This window comes from Dendrobates tinctorius, unplaced genomic scaffold, assembly GCF_039654945.1.
Source record: "Dendrobates tinctorius isolate UK_male_01 unplaced genomic scaffold, ASM3965494v1 ptg000084l, whole genome shotgun sequence".
Taxonomy (NCBI): domain Eukaryota; kingdom Metazoa; phylum Chordata; class Amphibia; order Anura; family Dendrobatidae; genus Dendrobates; species Dendrobates tinctorius.
The window spans coordinates 26,299,352-26,319,356 of NW_027361752.1; the positions used below are offsets into that span (position 1 = coordinate 26,299,352).

General features: G+C 39.3%; 1 protein-coding gene across 1 annotated transcript in view; it reads right to left on the bottom strand.

Annotated features, from left to right (window-relative positions):
* Positions 1-20,005, bottom strand: part of TMPRSS15 (transmembrane serine protease 15) — a 473,521-nt gene that overhangs the window by 355,153 nt on the left and 98,363 nt on the right. The window lies entirely within an intron of this gene.

Consider the following 20,005-nt stretch of genomic DNA (forward strand, 5'->3'; position numbering starts at 1 on the left):
ATGTGTTCATGGATTTTCAAAACTGTCTCTATTTAAAGGGAACCTGTCAGCAGGATTTCAACCCCAAAACTATTTATGTGTGCAAGTAGTTCTTTCAAACGCAATACCTCAACATGGCCAGTCCGTTCCTCTATTACTTTGAAATGATATGCTAAAAAGGCTGTACATGTGAAGTCTCTGTCATTCCAGTTTTATTTCCTGCTCTGTGCCAACTTCTACTGCTTGACTGAGAGCCTCAATGGATATATGACTACAGGCAAAGAAGCTGTCCGTCAAGCAGGAGGAGGTGGCGCTGGGCAAGGAATAGAGCTGGAGTGACAAAGGCTTCAGTTCTGCAATCTCATTTGCATATTAAATAAAATCTGATTTCTCAGAAATGGAAGAATGGACTGGCCTTGTAAAGGTATTGCTGGACTTGTCTTTTAAAGGGAATCTGTCACCCCATTTTTTGGCCTATAAGCTGCGGCCACAGCCATCAGGGGCTTATCTACAGCATTCTGTAATGCTATAGATAAGCCCCCAATGTAACCTGAAAGATAAGAAAAAAGAGTTAGATTATACTCACCCTGGCGTTCGGTCCGGTCCGATGGGTGTCGCTTCCCATCTTCATACGATGATGTCCTCCTCCTTGCTTCTTCCTCAGCTCCTGTGCAGGCGTACTATATCTGCCCTGTTGAGGGCAGTGTAAAGTACTGCAGTGCACAGGCGCCGGACCTCTCTGACCTTTCCCAGTGCCTGCGCACTGCAGTGCTTTACTCTGCCCTCAATAGGGTAGATAAAGTACGCCTGTGCAGGAGCTAAGGAAGAAGCAAGGAGAAGGACATCATCAAATGAAGATGGGAGGCGCCGGACCGTGACACCCACCGCACCCGCCCCTGCCCCCCGGTGAGTATAATCTAACGAGTTTTTCTTAACTTTCAGGTTTCATCCAGGGCTTATCTACAGCATTACAGAATGCTGTACATAAGCCCCTGATGGCAGTGGCCGCAGCTTATAGGGCTAAAATGGGGTGACAGATTCCCTTTAAAGACCTACATAAACGTGTATATAGTTTGGGGGTGGAATCCTGCTGACAGATTCCTTTTAAGTGAAGCATATTTGAAAGAACACTGTCAGCAATATTTTGTCCCCCAATCATTCATCTCCTGTTATCCAGTATGGTGACAGATTTGTAATGATAATTTCTACAAGCAGCTTAGATAAAAAGAGAAATAAACAATATCTATAATTGCTGTGTTCAAATAGCACTAAAAGGTCATGGACTGGATACCTTCTCTAAGGTAGTGTAGCTGACTAGGTCTCCTCTGTGGTTAATTCACATCCCAAAGGGTGGTATTTCATCACCAGCCACCCCCAGAGGCATTCAGTGCACAGATGAAGCCCTGAGAAGTACATCTCCCTCCTTTGACCTTAGAGACAGCTTATGATGATATACTCAGCATCCTTGGACATCAATTATGTTGGAAAGTGGACATGACAGCTTGACTATTCAGGGGAGTTGATCCACCACCATGACTCTTTTCCACCATTTGAATACAACATTCAAAGTAGTTATTCTTCCTTATAATTAAAAACAACTAAAGAGGAAAAATATGCAATCTAAGAAACATAAATAACTAATTTAGGAAACATCTATATTAGTACATTGTAAAACCAAATAATTAAATAACTAAATCCCTTTTAATTTGACAAAAGACAAAAGATGATTGCTGTGAATCTGTAACTGTTGTGAAGTGATTTGAAGTGTTAAAGGGGCAGTCTGGAATCCAAATGAATTTTTGTCTTCACTTCTTACTAAACTATTAAAAATGTCCTATCCTTCCTTAACTACACTATCTAACTGCTTTGCTTTTTTTTCCCACTTACTTTTTCATGACACTTTGCTTGAGAGTGCATGCTTGGATACTCAAATGAAGCGCCTTCAGAGGGTGAAGGCTGCAGTCAATTGCACAGCCACTGCTCCCTCTCTGAAAAGAAGTGTCATCAGTGATGCTCGTTTCAGGGGCTGGGCTTTTCCCTGCGTGTGTGCACAATGACAGTGCTCTCTCTCACCAACTCAGATGAAAAGTGATGAGCCAGCAACAGAACGCACTGTTGGCATACAGCATCAAAATACCCATCATGCAGAGAGAAGTGCCACCTCAGCAAGTCACTTCACTGGCGTCTGCAAACTGGGAATTCTGGCATCGCACACTGATAGTGCCCCCTGTTACCTTCTTGTTTCTGCTGATCTGAACCGGCAACAGGGAGGGCACTGTCATTGTGCTCATAACACAGAACACATCATGCAGGGATTAGTGCAACCCTTGAAACAAGCACCACTAATGATGCTTAATTTTAAGTAGAGGGCAGAGGCTATGACAGTGACTGCAGCCTCTGCCCCCGATGATGTTTTGTTTGAGTATCCCAGCATGCACTGGGATTCTCAAATGAAATGTAATAAAAAAAAGTAACAACATAAAAAATCAGTTATATATTGAAATTTAGGAAGGCTAGGGAATTTTTAATTCAGGCATACTGGAAAATAGTTTAGATTATGACAATGACTAGATAGATAGTGATTCAGGATAGAAATTAATATGTACTTCACACCATTACTTTAAATCCCATCAACTGGTCACTTTCAGAACTTTATTGAGTCTAAAGAATAAAAAGTAGATAGTATATCCCAGCTGACGGAAAAACATACAAAAAAAATTAACTTTGCCTTCCAGTGAAACAGGAAAATAAAGGTGTTGTGTTCGTAGAAGACTCAGATTGCAACAAACCAACTTATAACTTGCCTGCTCCAAACCAATGAAGTTAAGTTTGTTCATCTGTATAAAAATGACAGAATTAGGCCGGAGTCACACTAGCGATAAAATCGGACGAATGCAATGCGATTAAAAATCGCTTTGCATTCGTCCCAATTATATTCTATGGTGCTGCTCCCATCATGCGTTTTTTTATCGGATCCGTTCCTCGGACCGAGACAATCGCTGCATGCTGCGATTGTCACCGATTTTCGGATCGGATTCGCCAATGCAAGTCTATGGATGCGATAAAAAATCGCATTGAAAACGCACCACACGTGTGACTTGCGATTAAATCACAAGACTTCTCCAGGTCATCAGGAAAGAGCATCAGGCATTGGATGTCAATTTGATGCTTAGATGCGAATAAAATCGGTTCATCGTCGGAAATTCTGATGACAGACGGATCCCTGGACAAGAAATCTTTGTGCGATTTCGTACCGTAAAAATCGGTCCGAATTTTTAATGGTTGTGTGTGACTCCAGCCTTAGAAAAAAAAATATCATGGAAACTATTGGTTTTAGCCACATGGATTTGAGAAACTTGTACCTAAAAATGGGTCCGGCTCAGGCGCTCGCACCTATAAATCAACAGCCTCTGGGGTTGGGTTTCATCAAGTAACACTTTCTTTTTGCATAAAAATTACTTTTCATTTTTTCTGTTTTTAGGTCACTTTTTTCTGAGTTAATATCTATTTGCCATCAATTAAAAGAAAAAAATATATATTTTTCTTCTTCAAAGAAAATATTCAGAACTTGTTTACACCACAAATTACATTAAGGGATAACGATCCAATAACATCTGCACACAGTTTGATTATTAGCATAGAAGCCCTACTGGGGATACATTTTTACTGTTATTATTAATGGGTTTTTTTTCACCACAACCCATATGTCCGTGTCTATAGTAACAGAAAAGTGTTGTTAGAGCATCAGAGGAATCATATACATGAGGGATTTTTGCTGTTGTTGTTGCATACATTTTTACTTTATTATACATGCTTTGATGAACATGTCTATCTGTTGAAAAATTTGTATTAGCGGTTAAGTACTTCCTTTTTTTATGTTCACATAATACATAATATTTTATATTATATTCAGCATATTTGATCATTTTAATATATCGAACATTATTTAAAATGCTTTAGGTTTTATTTCATTTTTATGTTTTTTTATTCCATTTTATTTCTATATTTGCTATGTTGTTTACACTGACTCCTTGGCAGATGTAGAAAACTGTCATATGAAATGGTTACAGGTCAGGGAAAGGCGAAATGATATGAAATAGATTACAAAGAAAGCCAATATTATACTTACACTTTTCATTTAACTTTCTATATTGTATATTTTACAGCAAATTGTACCAGCTGAAGAATGCCTTAGTGATTTCCTGGAATAGCAGAAAATGGCACCACTTTAGGCAAGTGCTGTGTCGGTACCATGGTAAGGTTGAGAACTTTTCACCTTACTTTTGCAAACTATACTTTTCAGCAAAAAGCTTTTTTTTTTTTCTTTTTTTTTGTCCTTAAAATCTCCAAGAATGGGAAATAAAAGAAATATCCCGCAGATTAAATGTAAGTTAAATTACACGTGGTGCTAAGATGAAAAGAATCACTCGATACAAATTATTTTCTATATGGCTTAGTCCCACATTTTTGAGTTGAGATCCTGCAATTTAGTTTATTGTAATTAATTACCTGCGACTTTGTAGCTTTGTATTCAAATATCAGTAAGCAGTATGGATATACACAATTAACTTAAAGGGAATCCGTCAGCAGATTTTTACTATGTAATATGAGGAGACTATTATGAAGGGGCTGATTTCAGGTAACTCCCTGTAAACAAACTTAGAAGTCAGTTAGTCTAGAGAAGTCAGAAGGGACATGCCTTTTCTGATGTAAGTTCATCCATGGATGTGAAAAGTCTCATCTGTCAGCAGGTTTTTGCTAAGTAATCTGAGAGCAGCATGATGTAGTAGCAAAATCCCTAAGTCCAGTGATATGTCACTTACTTGGCTGTGTTTTGCTGTTTCAATAAAATCAGTGTTTTATCGGCAGGAGATTATCACTACAGGACTAGGTGTCTTGTGCCTCCTGGTCCTACCACACCCCAAGCATGCAATGTAAACAAATATCTGTCAATCAGTGATGTGGGCGGGGATACACAGCTCAGCATTTGAGCTCTGCTAGATCTGCAGCAGAGAAAACTGTGATTCTACCAGAACTACTGCATCCAGTAAGCTAAGAGACACATTGCTGAATCAAGAACTCTTTGCCTACATCATGATGCTGTCAGATTTGATAGCATAAGCCTGCTGACAGATTTCATTTAAAAGTTTATGTTTTATTAATTAACTGTTATTATTATTGTATAATTATAGAATAATTAGGCAGGATGGTAAAAGTGGAAGAGCCTTGCAGCTGGTTGAAACAACTGATCTGGCCAGCTTCGTAGAAACGTTATAGCAAAGAGCTTGTATGTTCGTCGCTCATTGGAAACTGGTCACCTCAGATAGTCTGGAGATGTGGACTGTAACCTTGGTAACAAGCAGTACACAAAATGATTTAAGAATGTCAGAACTGATCAGACTGTATGAAGTCCACTGCCACATCACGATGCACCTCTCAGTGGGTCCCTAGTCTAAAAACAGTGGTGCTGTGCGCAAACCACCATCACAGCAACAGTACACAAGCAGGGCAGGCGACCAATTACACTCCTACCTCTCTACCATGGCCAAGAACAAAAAGCTGCCTATGGACACCAGGGACAATATTATAAATCTGTACAAGGCAAGCTTGGGCTACAGTACAATAGTCATGGGGGGACATGGTCAATGATCTGAATAGAGCTGGGACCACAGTCTCAAACATTACCATTAGGTAACACACTATGCTTTTTATGCCTCTGTTGCTGGGTATTCAGAGACCAGTGGTTCCTTCCATGTCCCTAACACTAGGGGCACCCTAGCTTTCCCTTTTCTCTGGATTACTTCTGATGGTGAATACGCCGGTGCCATGCACCTTGCCTTATCTCCTGAATACACCCTCAGTCTGTACACCCAGGGAAAAGGGGAGAAGGTGGATGGGGAAAAGCCAAAGTAGGAGAAGAAGGGGATTAGCACACACCCAAAACCTAGCAACAATTGTAGATAAATCCACCAAACGCCTTCTCAAACAGCAACCACAAGCAACCATCTCCAACCATGCAGCATAAGCTACTCTGGCAATGAGTTCTTGTTAGGGCCCAGATTATTTAGGAGATGGGAGTGGTAACAGTGAACAGCTGAGAGCCTTAATGCAAGAATGCTTCCAAGATCTCTCAACTGAGTATGTTAAAAGAAACCTGCACCATATAATATGAAGGTGACGTGCTTCTAATCAGTGTAGGACAAAGATAAATCAAATGTTGCCATCTTCTAGCTCCTTTCTGTCTCGGTAAACCTGTGACAATTAATTGGTCTTGTTTGCTTCATGGATTGAGCACTTGTTCATTGTGGGTTCTTGGCATTTTGTATGTGTGTGTGTGATTTAACCTCTAAGCACATTGCAGAGGTGGTGGCTATGCAGCAGTGCCAAATCTTTTCACTGCATTTGAAACCTGTGACAATGCAGTCATGGATTAAAATCCTGCAGGGCACGCAAGGTTTCCCTGCTAACAGTATCACATGATCAGGCCCATTTGAAGTTCACCAATGATCATCTGGATGATTAAGAGGAGCCGTGAGAGAAGGTCATGTGATCAGATGAGACCAAAAAAGCACTTTTTGGTATCAACTTCACTCGCCATCTTTGAAGGAAGAAGAAGGATGAGTACAACCCCAAGAACACCGCCCCAACCGTGAAGTATGATGGGGAAACATCATACTTTGGGAGTACTTTTTTGCAAAGGGAATAGGATTACTGCACTGTACTGAAGGAAGGATGGATGGGGTCATCTATAGCAAGATTTTGTCAAGCAACCTCCTTCCCTCAATAAGAGCATTGAAGATGGGTCATGGCTGGGTATTCCAGCATGTCAATGACCTGAAACACATGACCAGGACAACTAAGGAGTGGCTCCTTAAGAAGCATTTTGAGGTCCCGGAATTGCCTAGCCAGTCTTCAGCCCTGAACCCAACAGGAAATCTTTGGAGGGATCTGCCCAGCGCCAGCCCTGAAACCTGAAAGATCTGGAGAAGATCTGTATGGATCAACATCCCTGCAAGCAAAGGTTTCTGTACCAACAAAAGTTCTGTTTTTCTGTTGTATCAAATACTTATTTCATGCAATAAAATGCAAATTAATAACAAGTTTATTGTCTGGATTTTTTTAGATTTTTTCTCACAGAACACTACCCTTGAGAAAGCATGTGAGCAAAACGTGCGTCGGGGCGTTTGTGGTGGTGTTTGTGACTTGGCATATCATACCATGGGTAAGCACAGAACTTGTAAGACTGTCACCTGTATTATCCAATTGGACTATTTTTGCAACATACTCTACATATATTCTTAAAATGTCCATTGACAACTATATTATTTTCTGGTGATTTGTGTTTGGTCTGACGTGGCACTACTGCCTTATATTATATTTTTCACGCTCCATCGCCTCATCTCTCTATACTTGACATATCCTCTTTGTTTAAAACCTCATGCATATGTCTTCTATTTGTATGATATATGGTTTTAAACTTATGTTCAATAAACTTTATTGATTTTATTTCTGTGCGAGTGGTTCATGGATACTTTGCATCCATTTACAGGTAATTCACAGTTGAAGTGTACCTATGATAAAAATTACAGACCTCTCCATTCTTTGTAGGGAGGAAAACTTGAAAACTGGCAGTGTATTAAATACTTATTTTACCCACTGGATAAGGCAGCAGGTTACAAGTCATCTAGTGATAATCTTCTTCTAATACAATCATAATATTATCAAAAGCTACAGGAAGCAGCTTCGCAAGTGACACATTGCTGGAATCAGGGTCTCAATCTCTACTTTATGCTTCTCTTAAATTATTTTTCAAAAACCTGGTGACAGGTTCCATTTGAAACTATCATGTTCTTATCTTCTTTTCAATATGTCTTCTAACAGCTATGTCATGAATAGACTGCATGTCTGAGTATTATAATCGCAGGATAGGAAAAAAGTGGTCAGACAATCCGCGCTGCGAATCACTATGAACAATTATTATTACAGTGGTCTTTATTTGACGCGTTTCGAAGTTTCACAGAACTCCTTCCTCAGGAAAAAGCCACATGCAAGTATCATGAACAGGTTCTTAAATAGAAAAAACAGCACACTTGTCATTCAGGTGCTCGGCGTCTAACAGGTCACCTGATTCAAAAGGATGTCAAAGTTCATTGCTTGAACACATGGTAGACACTTAATAGACAAAATATATATAAATTTCTGCTATAAAATTATTATTATACTTGCATTATAAAATGACTAATATATATTCATTTCTTTATTAACAATCAACGGAAAAAAATTATTAAAAGAAAATTTAAAAAGAAAGGGACAAGAACCTCCAAAAAGGGGGGAAAATGAAGAAATGCCTTTCAAAAGACATTTTTTGGTCTTATTTCTATATATAAGACCAAAAAATGTCTTTTGAAAGAATATTTTATTCAGAAATTTCACGGTATAAGTTTGTTTTTCTATACATGTTGTTGGATTTGGCATTGTTTGTGTGGTTTCGTGGTTCCTATCTTGAGAGGATGTTCTCCCTGTAAGGCATTTCTTCTTTTTTCCCCCCGTTTTTGGAGGTTCTTGTCCCTTTTTTTTTTAATTTTGTTTTAACAATTTTTTTACGTTGATTGTTAATAAAGAAATTAATATATATTAATCATTTTATAATGCAAGTATAATAATAATTTTATAACAGAAATTTATATATATTTTGTCTATTAAGTGTCTACCATGTGTTCAAGCAATGAACTTTGACATCCTTTTGAATCAGGTGACCTGTTAGGCCTGTTTCACACGTCAGTTTTTTGTTTCAGTTAAAATCGGCCAAAAAGGCGGAAAGCGGATCCGTTCCTAACTGATGTGAACGGATGCCACCGGATCCGGTTTTTTTTTACGGATCCGTAGAATGTAGAATTTTAAAGGAACCGCTGCCCGGGAAAAGGAAAAAGAGAGAGAGAATTTTTGTCTGTCCACCAGAAATGGTTTCAGGGTTAAATTTCATCCTGACTTTATTCCACTGGGCATGCGCTGTATAAAAAAGTGGATCCTGCAGTAAAAAAAGTTACATGGTCCGTCCAGGAATCTCGGCAGACGACAAAAAATTGACAGATCCGCAAAAAAATGGATCCAACGGATGGCCATCCGTCAAGATCCGCCGGTAATGCAAGTCAATGGGGAAAAAACGGATCGGCAAAAAAAATGGCGGATCCGTTTTTTTGCAAAAACGGCAGATTTTGACTGATGGTCAAAAACGGAAGTGTGAAACAGGCCTTAGACGCCGAGCACCTGAATGACAAGTGTGCTGTTTTTTCTATTTAAGAACCTGTTCATGATACTTGCATGTGGTTTTCTCTGAGGAGTTCTGTGAAACTTCGAAACGCATCGAATAAAGACCCCTGTAATAATAACTGTTCATAGTGATTCGCAGCGCGGATTGTCTGACCACTTTTTTCCTATCCTGCATCTTCTACGTCGGTCCCTCGTGGATCTGTGGTTCCTGCAGCAGCGAATCCTCCATGCTTATTACAAGCTCCATCTGATGAGTGCATTATTTTTAAATTGTTATACTTACACTTGATAATGCACTATTGCGCTATTTCTCTTCAATAGTATCCCTGAGTATTATAATTGACTGTCTCAATTCTGAAATTTAGCACATAGTAATTTGCAAGATTTAGGCTGTGTTCACACACAGCGTTTTTTTAGCGGTATTTTTAGCGGTTTTTCCACGCAGCACGCTCATTAATTTCGCGGATTTTTACACTTTTCTGGCTATTTCCATGCGCGAAAAAAACGCATAAAAAACGCGCGTTTTCTGTGCAAAAACCACGCAGAAAACGTGCGGAAAAAGCGCAGAAGAAATGGGCGCTTTCTGGGAAGGGAGTGAGGTTTTTCAGCAGAAATTTTCTGCTATGTGTGCACTTAGCCTTAGTCTCACTTTAATAAAACTTTTCTACAAACAAGTCAAATACTTGAAGTTGGAGCATGCAACAAACGTGTTTATGAAGTGTTGAATTTTGCAATAAGTGCCCAGCGCAGCATTAAGTATTTGCAATGCTTAATATAAGAACATTAACTTTTAATTAGATTTCGGAGAGAGCTGCTCTGCTCCTCCACCACATCTGATAAAATGATGCATGCATAAAAGATATAATAATGCTTTCTTGTTTTACGTTGGATTTTGTCGGCAGCTATTTTTGTAAGAACCGGGCAAATGAAAGCAACTGAATGAATAAATGGAAAAAGTGACAAACAAATTTAACTGGTAATCAAATGGCAGAGCGTTATATGTGCACCACAAAAGTACACATTAGCATCTCAATATAATCGCGCTGCTTTAAGGACAAGACTGAATTTTACACCACTAATAATACATTAACATTATGACTATTTACTGCAAAACAGCGCTGAGCCTATTGCATATACAGCTGTCTTTATGGACCACCATATTTTGCCATTTAAGTGTGCAGCAGCAGATATCCATAAAAAATTCTCGTAAAAAGGTTGTAGTATGAGTCTATATATATATATATATATGTGTATGTACATAATATATATATATAAATATATATGCACACATAGATATTTCTAGATATAAAAAGTAGTCAGCGCTCCAATATGACTGCAAATAAGGACTTTCTGTTGCTTGAGAAAGTGTCTGCTGTGGGAACAAAATTCCTCCGCATGGGCTCAATGGATGACTCTTTCCTCTGCAAGAGCCCATACAGAGGAATCATTCATTGTTTGCATAAGCAATTGGAGTGTTACATGTATACTGTATATACACACAGATGGCTACAGGTGCTTCGCACAAAATTAGAATATCATCAAAAAGTGAATTTATTTCAGTTCTTCAATACAAAAAGGAAACATATATATTAGATAGAGTCATTGCAACCAGAGTGATCTATTTCAAGTGTTTATTTCTGTTAATGTTGATGATTATATTGTACAGCCATTGAAAACCCAGAAGTCGTTATCTCAGTAAATTAGAAAAAATAACAAAAGACCCTTTCAATGACTTCCTTAGCATATAAAAAGGTCCCCTAGACTGTTTAAGTAGGCTCCACAATCATGGGGAAGACTGCTGACTGACAGATGTTCAGAAGGCAGTCATTGACACACTCCACAAGGAAAGTAAATTTTGCATTTCAAGGTCCCAGAGTCTGGAGGAAGAGTGGAGAGGCCACAACCCAAGCTGCTTGAGGTCTAATGTGAAGTTTCCACAATCAGTGATGGTTTGGGAAGTCACGTATTGGCATACGTAAACCAAGTGATCTAAATCAGTTCATTGAGGCATGGCCATCAGTGCTAGGCTCATCAGGCCAAAGATTTAAAAAATTGCCAAACTTATTGGGTTTCCTCAGGTACCGGTGTTGTTAGAATGGTATGATGGAGGCGTAACATCCAGCAAAAGAGTAATAAGAGGACAACTCATCAGCAAAAGGGGTAAGAGCAGAGGGCAGTTGTGATGAATAGGTGGTATACAGTCAAGCATACTGCAGCCAAATACAACTATTGTGCTTCAACTAATGTGTCCAACTAATGTGTTCCTAAACACAGATAGGTTATAACAGTACATAGCTAAAGCGAGTGCAACTGCTAAGGGAGACAGAAAATATCGACTCCAGTGGGCAAAGAATGTAGAAATTAGATCAATGAGCAGTGGAAAAACATTGCCTAGTCAGATAAATCCAGATTCCTGTTGTGACATGCTAATGGGAGAGTCATATTTTGGCATAAGCAGCATTATTGTGATGCTGAGAGGAGGAAGTCAAGGAGTATGAGGTCAAAAGCCAGGAGGGTGCATCAAAGACAAAGGGATAAGACAATCAAATAGTCAGAGGCAAAGTCCCGGGTCAGGAAATTAAGGTCAGAGTGCATCAAAGACAAAATAGGTAGTCCAAATGAGGAGTCAAAACTCAAATCCAAGGTCTGGCAACAAAGATCAGAAAATCAGAACAAAGAGAAAACACACAACAGAACAAGGATACAACTGTCACTGTGCTGGTCATTGCCAGCCAGCTAAATAGCCAGGTGACATCATGTGGAAACACCACAGGCCCAGCGAGATTAGACAGCTGCAATGCCATTTAAAATACTGACAGCTCACATGGCTCTTGATTCTATAGAGCAGCTGAGCTGATATTCGCAGTGTGAGTGGAAAAATTGTGACAATGATATGATGAATTCTTTCTGTCTAATGGCAACAGTTCAGACTGGTGGATGTGGGTTGATGGTGTTGGGCATGTTTTTTAGGAACATTCTGGCTCCTCTGATAAAGTTGCATGTAAAAGTTTTAGCACCCCTAGTCAAAATTATGTTTTTGTGTATTGTAAATTTAAAAATATAAAAAATGCCAATATTTTTTTTTGCCTAAAATACAAATGAAATGTGTCAAGTTTAACTTTAGGCCTTTTAGAGATAGTTACATCTTCAACAGGCTTAACTATTCACAAAAACAGTAATTTTGACCAGGGCTGCACAAACTTTTACATGTCACTGTACCTGAAATGTGATATTTAGACAGTAAGGCTTGCCAAAGCATTCTGGCTCACCAACTGAAATATTTTTTTTCCAAAATAGATTAATGAATAAAAGCAATAATTACCGACTTCCCGCAACTAGCTTAGGCAGAATATAGAGTCATGATCCAAAGATTTCACAAGTTGTTGTGATTTTCTTAGATCACACATCCCAGAAATCCATACCTTTTCTGGGCGTTGGGTCCTTTAAATACTAGTAATAATATTTAGAAAAGCAATGATTTTGGCAGGTGGCTATTGTGTTTTTTTTTTTTAAATAAAATGATTTGGTAATAGGTCTCCTTTAAAAGGGAATTATGAATATTGAGAATAATGAGGCTGTGAACATAGGTTGACAGTATCTCTCATTTTTCCTGCACATGGTTGACTCTATAAGCCGTATCACAGTGATCATTATGCTAAACATTTATTTTTATGCATGGAAGATTGGATACAACATAGAGAAACAAATGTGACACAGGGGCTCATAGGCTGGTGTTATTCATACAGTATAATCAGATATAATGAATCTGGAGGTTGAAGCTCAGCTAACTAGAAAATCTATATTTGTTACGCTACCGTCCATGGCTTTTTAAACATAAGAAATAATATTTCAGTTCATTGGGAAATGTGTGTATATACGTACAGAACTATAGGCTATACTTCTGTACAAAATATATTCCATTTCATGCTTTCATATTTATATGTATATATTTATATGTATAGAGAATATACAGTATTTTAGACTTATTCGTAAATATGTAACACTTGTTTTGAGTGATAACGTATCAGCTGTCATTGATAAAGTGATGCATTTCACAGTTCCAAACATGGCTAAAACTGTATTTCTATTCTTAGGATATGTCATTAATGTATGACCTCAGGACCCCACCAATAAGCAAAGGAACAGCGGCATCTTCAAGAGTTCCATTGCCCTGTCATGGTAATGTTAATTCTGTATTGCTGTACCTGTATATATGTATAGGTACAGATGCTTCTTACAAAATTAGAATATCATCAAAAAGTTAATTAAATTTAATTTCTTCAATAAAAAAGTGAAACTCATATATTATATAGATTCATTACAAGCAGAGTGATCTATTGTATTGCATGTATTTCTTTTCCAATATTTTTATTTTTAACAAGGGTATAGAGGGGGGGGGGTAGAGGGGATGGGGGGGAGTTGATGTATGGGTAGGGCAGTAAACATAACAACAAACATAAATTTGCAAGGCAGCAACAATTTGACCCAAGTAAAGCAAGGGACGCAGCCCTTGAAAAAATAGCATTGTAAACAACAAACTATGGTATACAGAATAGAAGCAAACAGTGCTATGATAGAACATGACTTTGACCTTAACATTATGAAGACCAATATAAGATAATACAGAGGCCAAGAATAATTAAATATAAATGCAAATGCTAATCAGGTAAGTGATGGAGGGAAAGATTTATCCCATTTGTGCCACTTTCTGTAGAATTGGCCGAAACTATTGTTGGACAGAGCGAACTTAAGTTCGAGGTCTCTGTGTTGCGTAATTAGTTTGACAATGAAGTCAACATCAGGTAAAGTATGACTTTTCCAGTGAAAGGCGATAGCATTTTTGGCGACCATGCAAATATGTATAACAATTCGTTGAAGAGAATTATCTAAGGCAGAGATATTCAGAGAGAGCAGGGCTAATTGTGGTGTGAAGGTAAATGGTGAACCAGAGAGTTTGGTGATTATAGAGGAAATTCCTGACCAAAAGGTAACAACAGTAGGGCAGCTCCAGAAAATGTGTAATAAATCCCCCTTACAGCCGCATTTTCTCCAACAAAGTGGGGAGTTGGAGACATCTATGTGAGCTAGTCTAGATGGTGTATAGTACCATCTGGTGTATACCTTGAAGTGTGATTCCAGGAGAGGCATAGATATCGTAGACCGGTTGGATAATGAAAATGTTTCCTCCCATTCATCTGCAGAGGTAGTGAGGTTGAGAGATTTCTCCCAAGTGAGCATATGGGCGCTTTTTGTAAGAGACAAGTCTTTGTTGAAACAATCATAAATAAATTTATGTCCCCAGAAGATTTGGTGATGCAGGTTAACCAAAATTTTTAGAGACGCCTCTGTAAATCTAGGTTTATTACTAAGAATAATTTGATATGTTCTCTTAGTAACAAATATTCATGGAAGAAAGAAGAAGGTACTTTGAAGTTATTCTTTATTAAACTGAAACTCAAGTAGTTGGGGCCATTGAAGATGTCACCTATTCTATTTATTTTGAAGTCAGCCCAGTGAGGGGGTGTAGTTTTTCCCAAGAATGTATAGACATGGGTTAAAGGTAGTCTATACAGCGTGGACATTTTTTGGCTACGGCCATCTAATCTAGAGATTTTACACCAGGCCAAGGAAATTGCCTGAAATATCGGGTGAGTGTGGTTATTTGTAGTCAGATTAGAAATGGCTTTGAAAACCAGAGATTTGAGATGATTACCTTTGTTGATGTCTACCTCCAGGTCATGCCATGCGGGAACACTCGTGTCTGATAACCAATGTATACTCTGTTTAATTAACAAAGTATAATAATGAGCAGAGATATTCGGAAGACTAAATCCACCATGAAGTTTCTTTTTGAATAATGTTCTGGTGTCAGTTCTTGGTTTTTTGTGGTTCCAAATAATATTGTTTATTTGCGACTGAATGGCCGTTAGGCATGCCGTGGAGATAGGAAGTGGTATGCATCTGAGAATATACAGAATTTTAGGTAATGTAAACAATTTCACCGCTAGGTTCCTCCCCCACCAGGTCAGGTCTCTATCTCTGAAGTTATTGCTGTCCTTCTGAATCGAGTCCGACAACTTTTTCATGTTTGAAATAACAGTTTTGTTTAAATCTTTATTGATTATAATACCTAGATACGGTAGTTCCTTCCTGCACCAATTAAATGAAATAAAAGATTTTAGGCGAGTAGTTTCTTCGGGATTGACATGGATAGGTAGTATGTTAGATTTTGAGTTATTGGTTTTAAAATTTGAAAGGGCTGAAAAGGTTTCTAGTTCCTTGAGGGTTTCCATAGTTGATGATACAGGGTTTGTAAGGGTCAGGATTATATCGTCCGCAAACAGGCTGAGTTTATGTTGGCGATTGTTGGTAGAGAGGCCAGTTATTTTTGAGTTTTGTCTTATGGACTCCACTAATGGTTCTAACGCTAAGTTGAATAATAGTGGTGAGAGGGGGCATCCTTGTCTTGTGCCGTTATTGATAGCGAATGTATCTGAGATGTGATTATTGCAGTTAACTTTAGCTGTGGGGTTTTTGTATAGTGCCATGAATGTTTTAAGGAGATTGTTGTTGAACCCAAATTTAATTAAGGTATGTTTCAGGAAACACCAGTCGATGCGGTCGAATGCCTTCTCGGCATCAAGTGATATGAAAACTGTTGGGGACCTGGTGGAGTTAGTAAGTTTGACGGAGTCCAGTATTCTTCTTGTAGCATCGGCTGGTTGCCTGCCTTTTACGAAACCCATTTGGTCGTTCGCCACCAAATTGGGAAGTATATAACTCAACCTGTTTGCTAGGATTTTTGAAAATAATTTTGTGTCTGTATTGAGCAAGGAAATTGGTCTGTAGTTACTTGGAGATAGGGGGTCACCAGATTGTTTGGGAATTAGGGTAATGGAGGCCTCCAGCATCTCAGGCGGAAAGGAACCTATTGCGGAGGCATGGTTGAAGAGTTTCGTTAACTGTGGGGAAAGGGATTTACTGAAGATTTTGTAGTATGTATTATTATAGCCGTCCGGCCCAGGTGACTTATGAAGGTCGAGGTGTTTAATCGTGTCTTCGACTTCCTGGGTAGTGAATGGTGCAGACAAAGATTCTATATCGTCGTTGGTTAAAGATGGTAGTTTAATGTTTGTCAGGTATGATTTGATGTCCTGTTCTTTTGGGGGTGGTGATAGGGGGTCCGTGTTCAAATTATAAAGTTTGCTATAATATTTGGAAAACTCATTAACTATATCCTGGGGATGGTGAAGAATTTTATCGCCTTCCATGGATGAAATTTTACTAATTCTGTTGTGGATCCTTAGTCTTTTAATTTTATTTGCCATATACCGTGTGGGTTTGTTTAAAGCGGAATAGAATTTATACTTCGAGGAATTAAGGGCTGCTTCATAGGGTGAATAAAGTAAATTGCCTAGGTCTTGTCTTAATTTTGCCAATTCTGCCTGTTTATTAGAGGGACATGAGGGGTGGTCTAATATGTATTTCTCCTGTTCACGTATGGACTTGTGAAGTTTATCCAATTTTTCCCTATTTTCTCTTTTGATATTGGAGGAAATATTGATTAAAATACCCCTGATGACGGCCTTATGGGCGCACCAGTTGTTAGATGGATTGGTAGCCTCCGGGGTATTTTCAAGGAAAAAATCGTCTATGGCTTTTTGGATTGTTGCTTTATGGATGGGATCGTGTATGATGTTAGAGTTACATTTCCACATTCTGGTGTTTCTTAATGGCGGCCCAAAGAGGAATTCGCCAGTGACTGGGGAGTGATCGGATATAGTCCTATCTCCAATACTGACCTTTTTAAATTTTTTAAGGGAAAAGATGTCGGATAAGATTAAATCAATCCTGGAGGCCGATTGGTGGACTGAAGAAAAATGTGTGTATTCTCTGGAGGATGAATTTAGACATCGAAATGTGTCGTAAAGTTCATGCTTATCCAGCCACCAATTCAGATCGTTCGAGGCCGGTCGGGAATCTGAAGTGGAATCAATAGTCCTATCTGGAGTGGTGTTAAAGTCGCCCAGAAGTATGAGCGTCCCTTTTCTCACCTCGGTTACCTTTTTCATAACTTTCGTCAAGAATCTGGCCTGATGTCTATTCGGTGCATATATGTTAACTAAAGTGCTAGTTTGTCAGTTAGTAATGCAGATTAAGATGTGATACCTGCCTTTAGCATCACCAAAATCTTCAATTACCTCAAATGGAACCGTATTTTTGACTAGGGTAACCACTCCAGCTCGTTTGCTAGAATTGCAGGCTATTGCATGTATTTCTATGCAGCCGCACGCTCCGCTCCCGAGTGCTGGTGGCAGTGCCGGGTATTAAGATGCGAGACTCGTCTGAGTTTCTCGCATGCGTAGTCCCGGCCTTAGTGTCATACGCTGATTCATTCACATAGAGTTTTAATGGTTGTATTAATAAAAATAGGACATATCAGACCCCATATATAATGCAGCACTGATATGCTTTAGAATATTGGTATAGAGTCCTTTTAAAGTTGTCATGACAAGAAATTATCCAATGAGGATAATCTAATATGTACAGTTGTGTGAAAAAGTGTTTGCCCCTTCCTTATTTCCTATTCTTTTGCATGTTTGTTACACTTTAATGTTTTTGATCATCCGAAAAAATTAAATGTTAGACAAAGATAACACAAGCAAACACAAAATTCAGTTTTAAAATGAAGATCTTTATTATTAAGGTAAAAATAAATCCAAAAATACAGGGCCTTGTGTGAAAAAGTGATTGTTCCCCCTTAAAACATAAATTAACTGTGGTTTGTCACATCTTTGGAAACCTGAGCTCAAATTCCTTAGCCACATGCAGGCTTGATTACTGCAACACCTGTTTCAATCCAGAAATCACTTAAATAGGACTTGCCTGACAAAATAAAGCAGACCAAAAGAGCCTTAACCCCTTCCTGACCTTTGATGCCACGTAGGTGTCATGAAAAGTCGTGCCAATATGACCCATGATGCCTATGTGGTGTCATGAATTGATTGCCCCCCTGCGGGTCGGGTGACCGGGGTCACTGAAAGGTCACCCGACCCGCACATACAGGACCCATTAGAGTTAACCCGAGGGGGCATGGCTTAGCCCCCACGTGCCTACGATCGCTCTGGTTGGCTGTTAAAAGTGAAACAGCCAATCAGAACGATTTGTAATATTTCACCAATGAATAGCATTGGACATGGCTGGACACCGAGACCCGACCCCACACCGACTGGCGGGGGCGATAGGCCACCGCCACCGACGGATGGCGGCGATCGGTCGCCGTTGTCATCTGCTCCCCCTCCCCTTCTCTCCAATCCCCCCACCTTCTGATCCCCCCTCACCCCCCCGGTATCTCTGATGTCCTGCTGTGGCTCCCGAGGTCCCGCCATCCCGGATCATGGGCGCCGCCATCTTGGAAAATGGCGGGTGCATGCGCAGTGCGCCTGCCATTTTCCAAGATGGCGATGCCCATGAATTTGCCGACTGTCCATTCATTTTTCATTTTGATCACTGTGATAAACTCTTACAGTGATCAAAATGAAAAAAAGTAAATGCACCCCCCATTTATCACTCCCATAGGCAGGCACAAATAATAAAATAAAAATAAAAATTTATTTTTCCATTAGGGTTAGAATTAGGGTTAGGGTTGGAATTAGGGTTAGGGATAGGGTTAGGGTTAGAAATAGGGTTAGGGTTAGAATTAGGGTTAGAAATAGGGTTAGGGTTGGAATTAGGGTTAGGGTTGGAATTAGGGTTAGAATTATGGTTGGAATTAGGGTTAGGGATGAAATTAGGGTTAAGATTAGGGTTAGGGGTGGGTTGTGGTTGGGATTAGGGTTAGGCTTGTGGTTAGGGTTGGGATTAGGGTTAGGGGTGTGTTGGGGTTAGGATTGTGGTTAGGGTTAAGATTAGGGTTGGGTTTTTGTTAAGGGTGTGTTAGGGTTAGGGCTGGAGTTAGAATTGAGGGGTTTCAACTGTTTAGGCACATCACGGGGTCTCCGAATGCGACATGGATCCACAATTTATTCCAACCAATTTTGCTTTCAAAAAGTCAAACAGCGCTCCCTCCATTCCGAGCCCCGACGTGTGCCCAAACAGTGGTTTACCCCCACATATAAGGTATCAGCATTCTCAGGAAAAATTGCACAACTTTGGGGGTCTAATTTCTCCTGTTACCCTTGAGAAAATAAAAAATTGGGGCTAAAAAATGATTTTTGTGGAAAAAAATGATTTTTTATTTTCACGGCTCTGCGTTATAAACTTCTGTGAAGCACTTGGGGGTTCAAAGTGATCACCACACATCTAGATAAGTTCCTTGGGTAGTCTAGTTTCCAAAATGGGGTCACTTGTGGGGGCTTCCATTGTTTAGGCACATCAGAGGCTCTGCAAACGTAACATGATGCCCGAAGACCATTCCATCAAGTCGGTATTTCAAAACATCACTACTTCCCTTCCGAGCCCCGACGTGTGTCTGAACAGTGGTTCCCCTCCACATATGGGGTACCAGCATACTCAGGACAAATTGGACAACTTTTGGGGTCCAATTTATCCTGTTACCCTAGTGAAAATAAAAAATTGTTGGCTAAAAATAATTTTTTAAGGGAAAAAAATGATTTTTTATTTTCACAACTCTGCGTTATAAACTTCTGTGAAGCACTTGGGGGTTCAAAGTGCTCACCACACAACTAGAGAAGTTCCTTGGGTGGTCTAGTTTCCAAAATGGGGTGACTTGTGGGGAGTTTCTACTGTTTAGGCA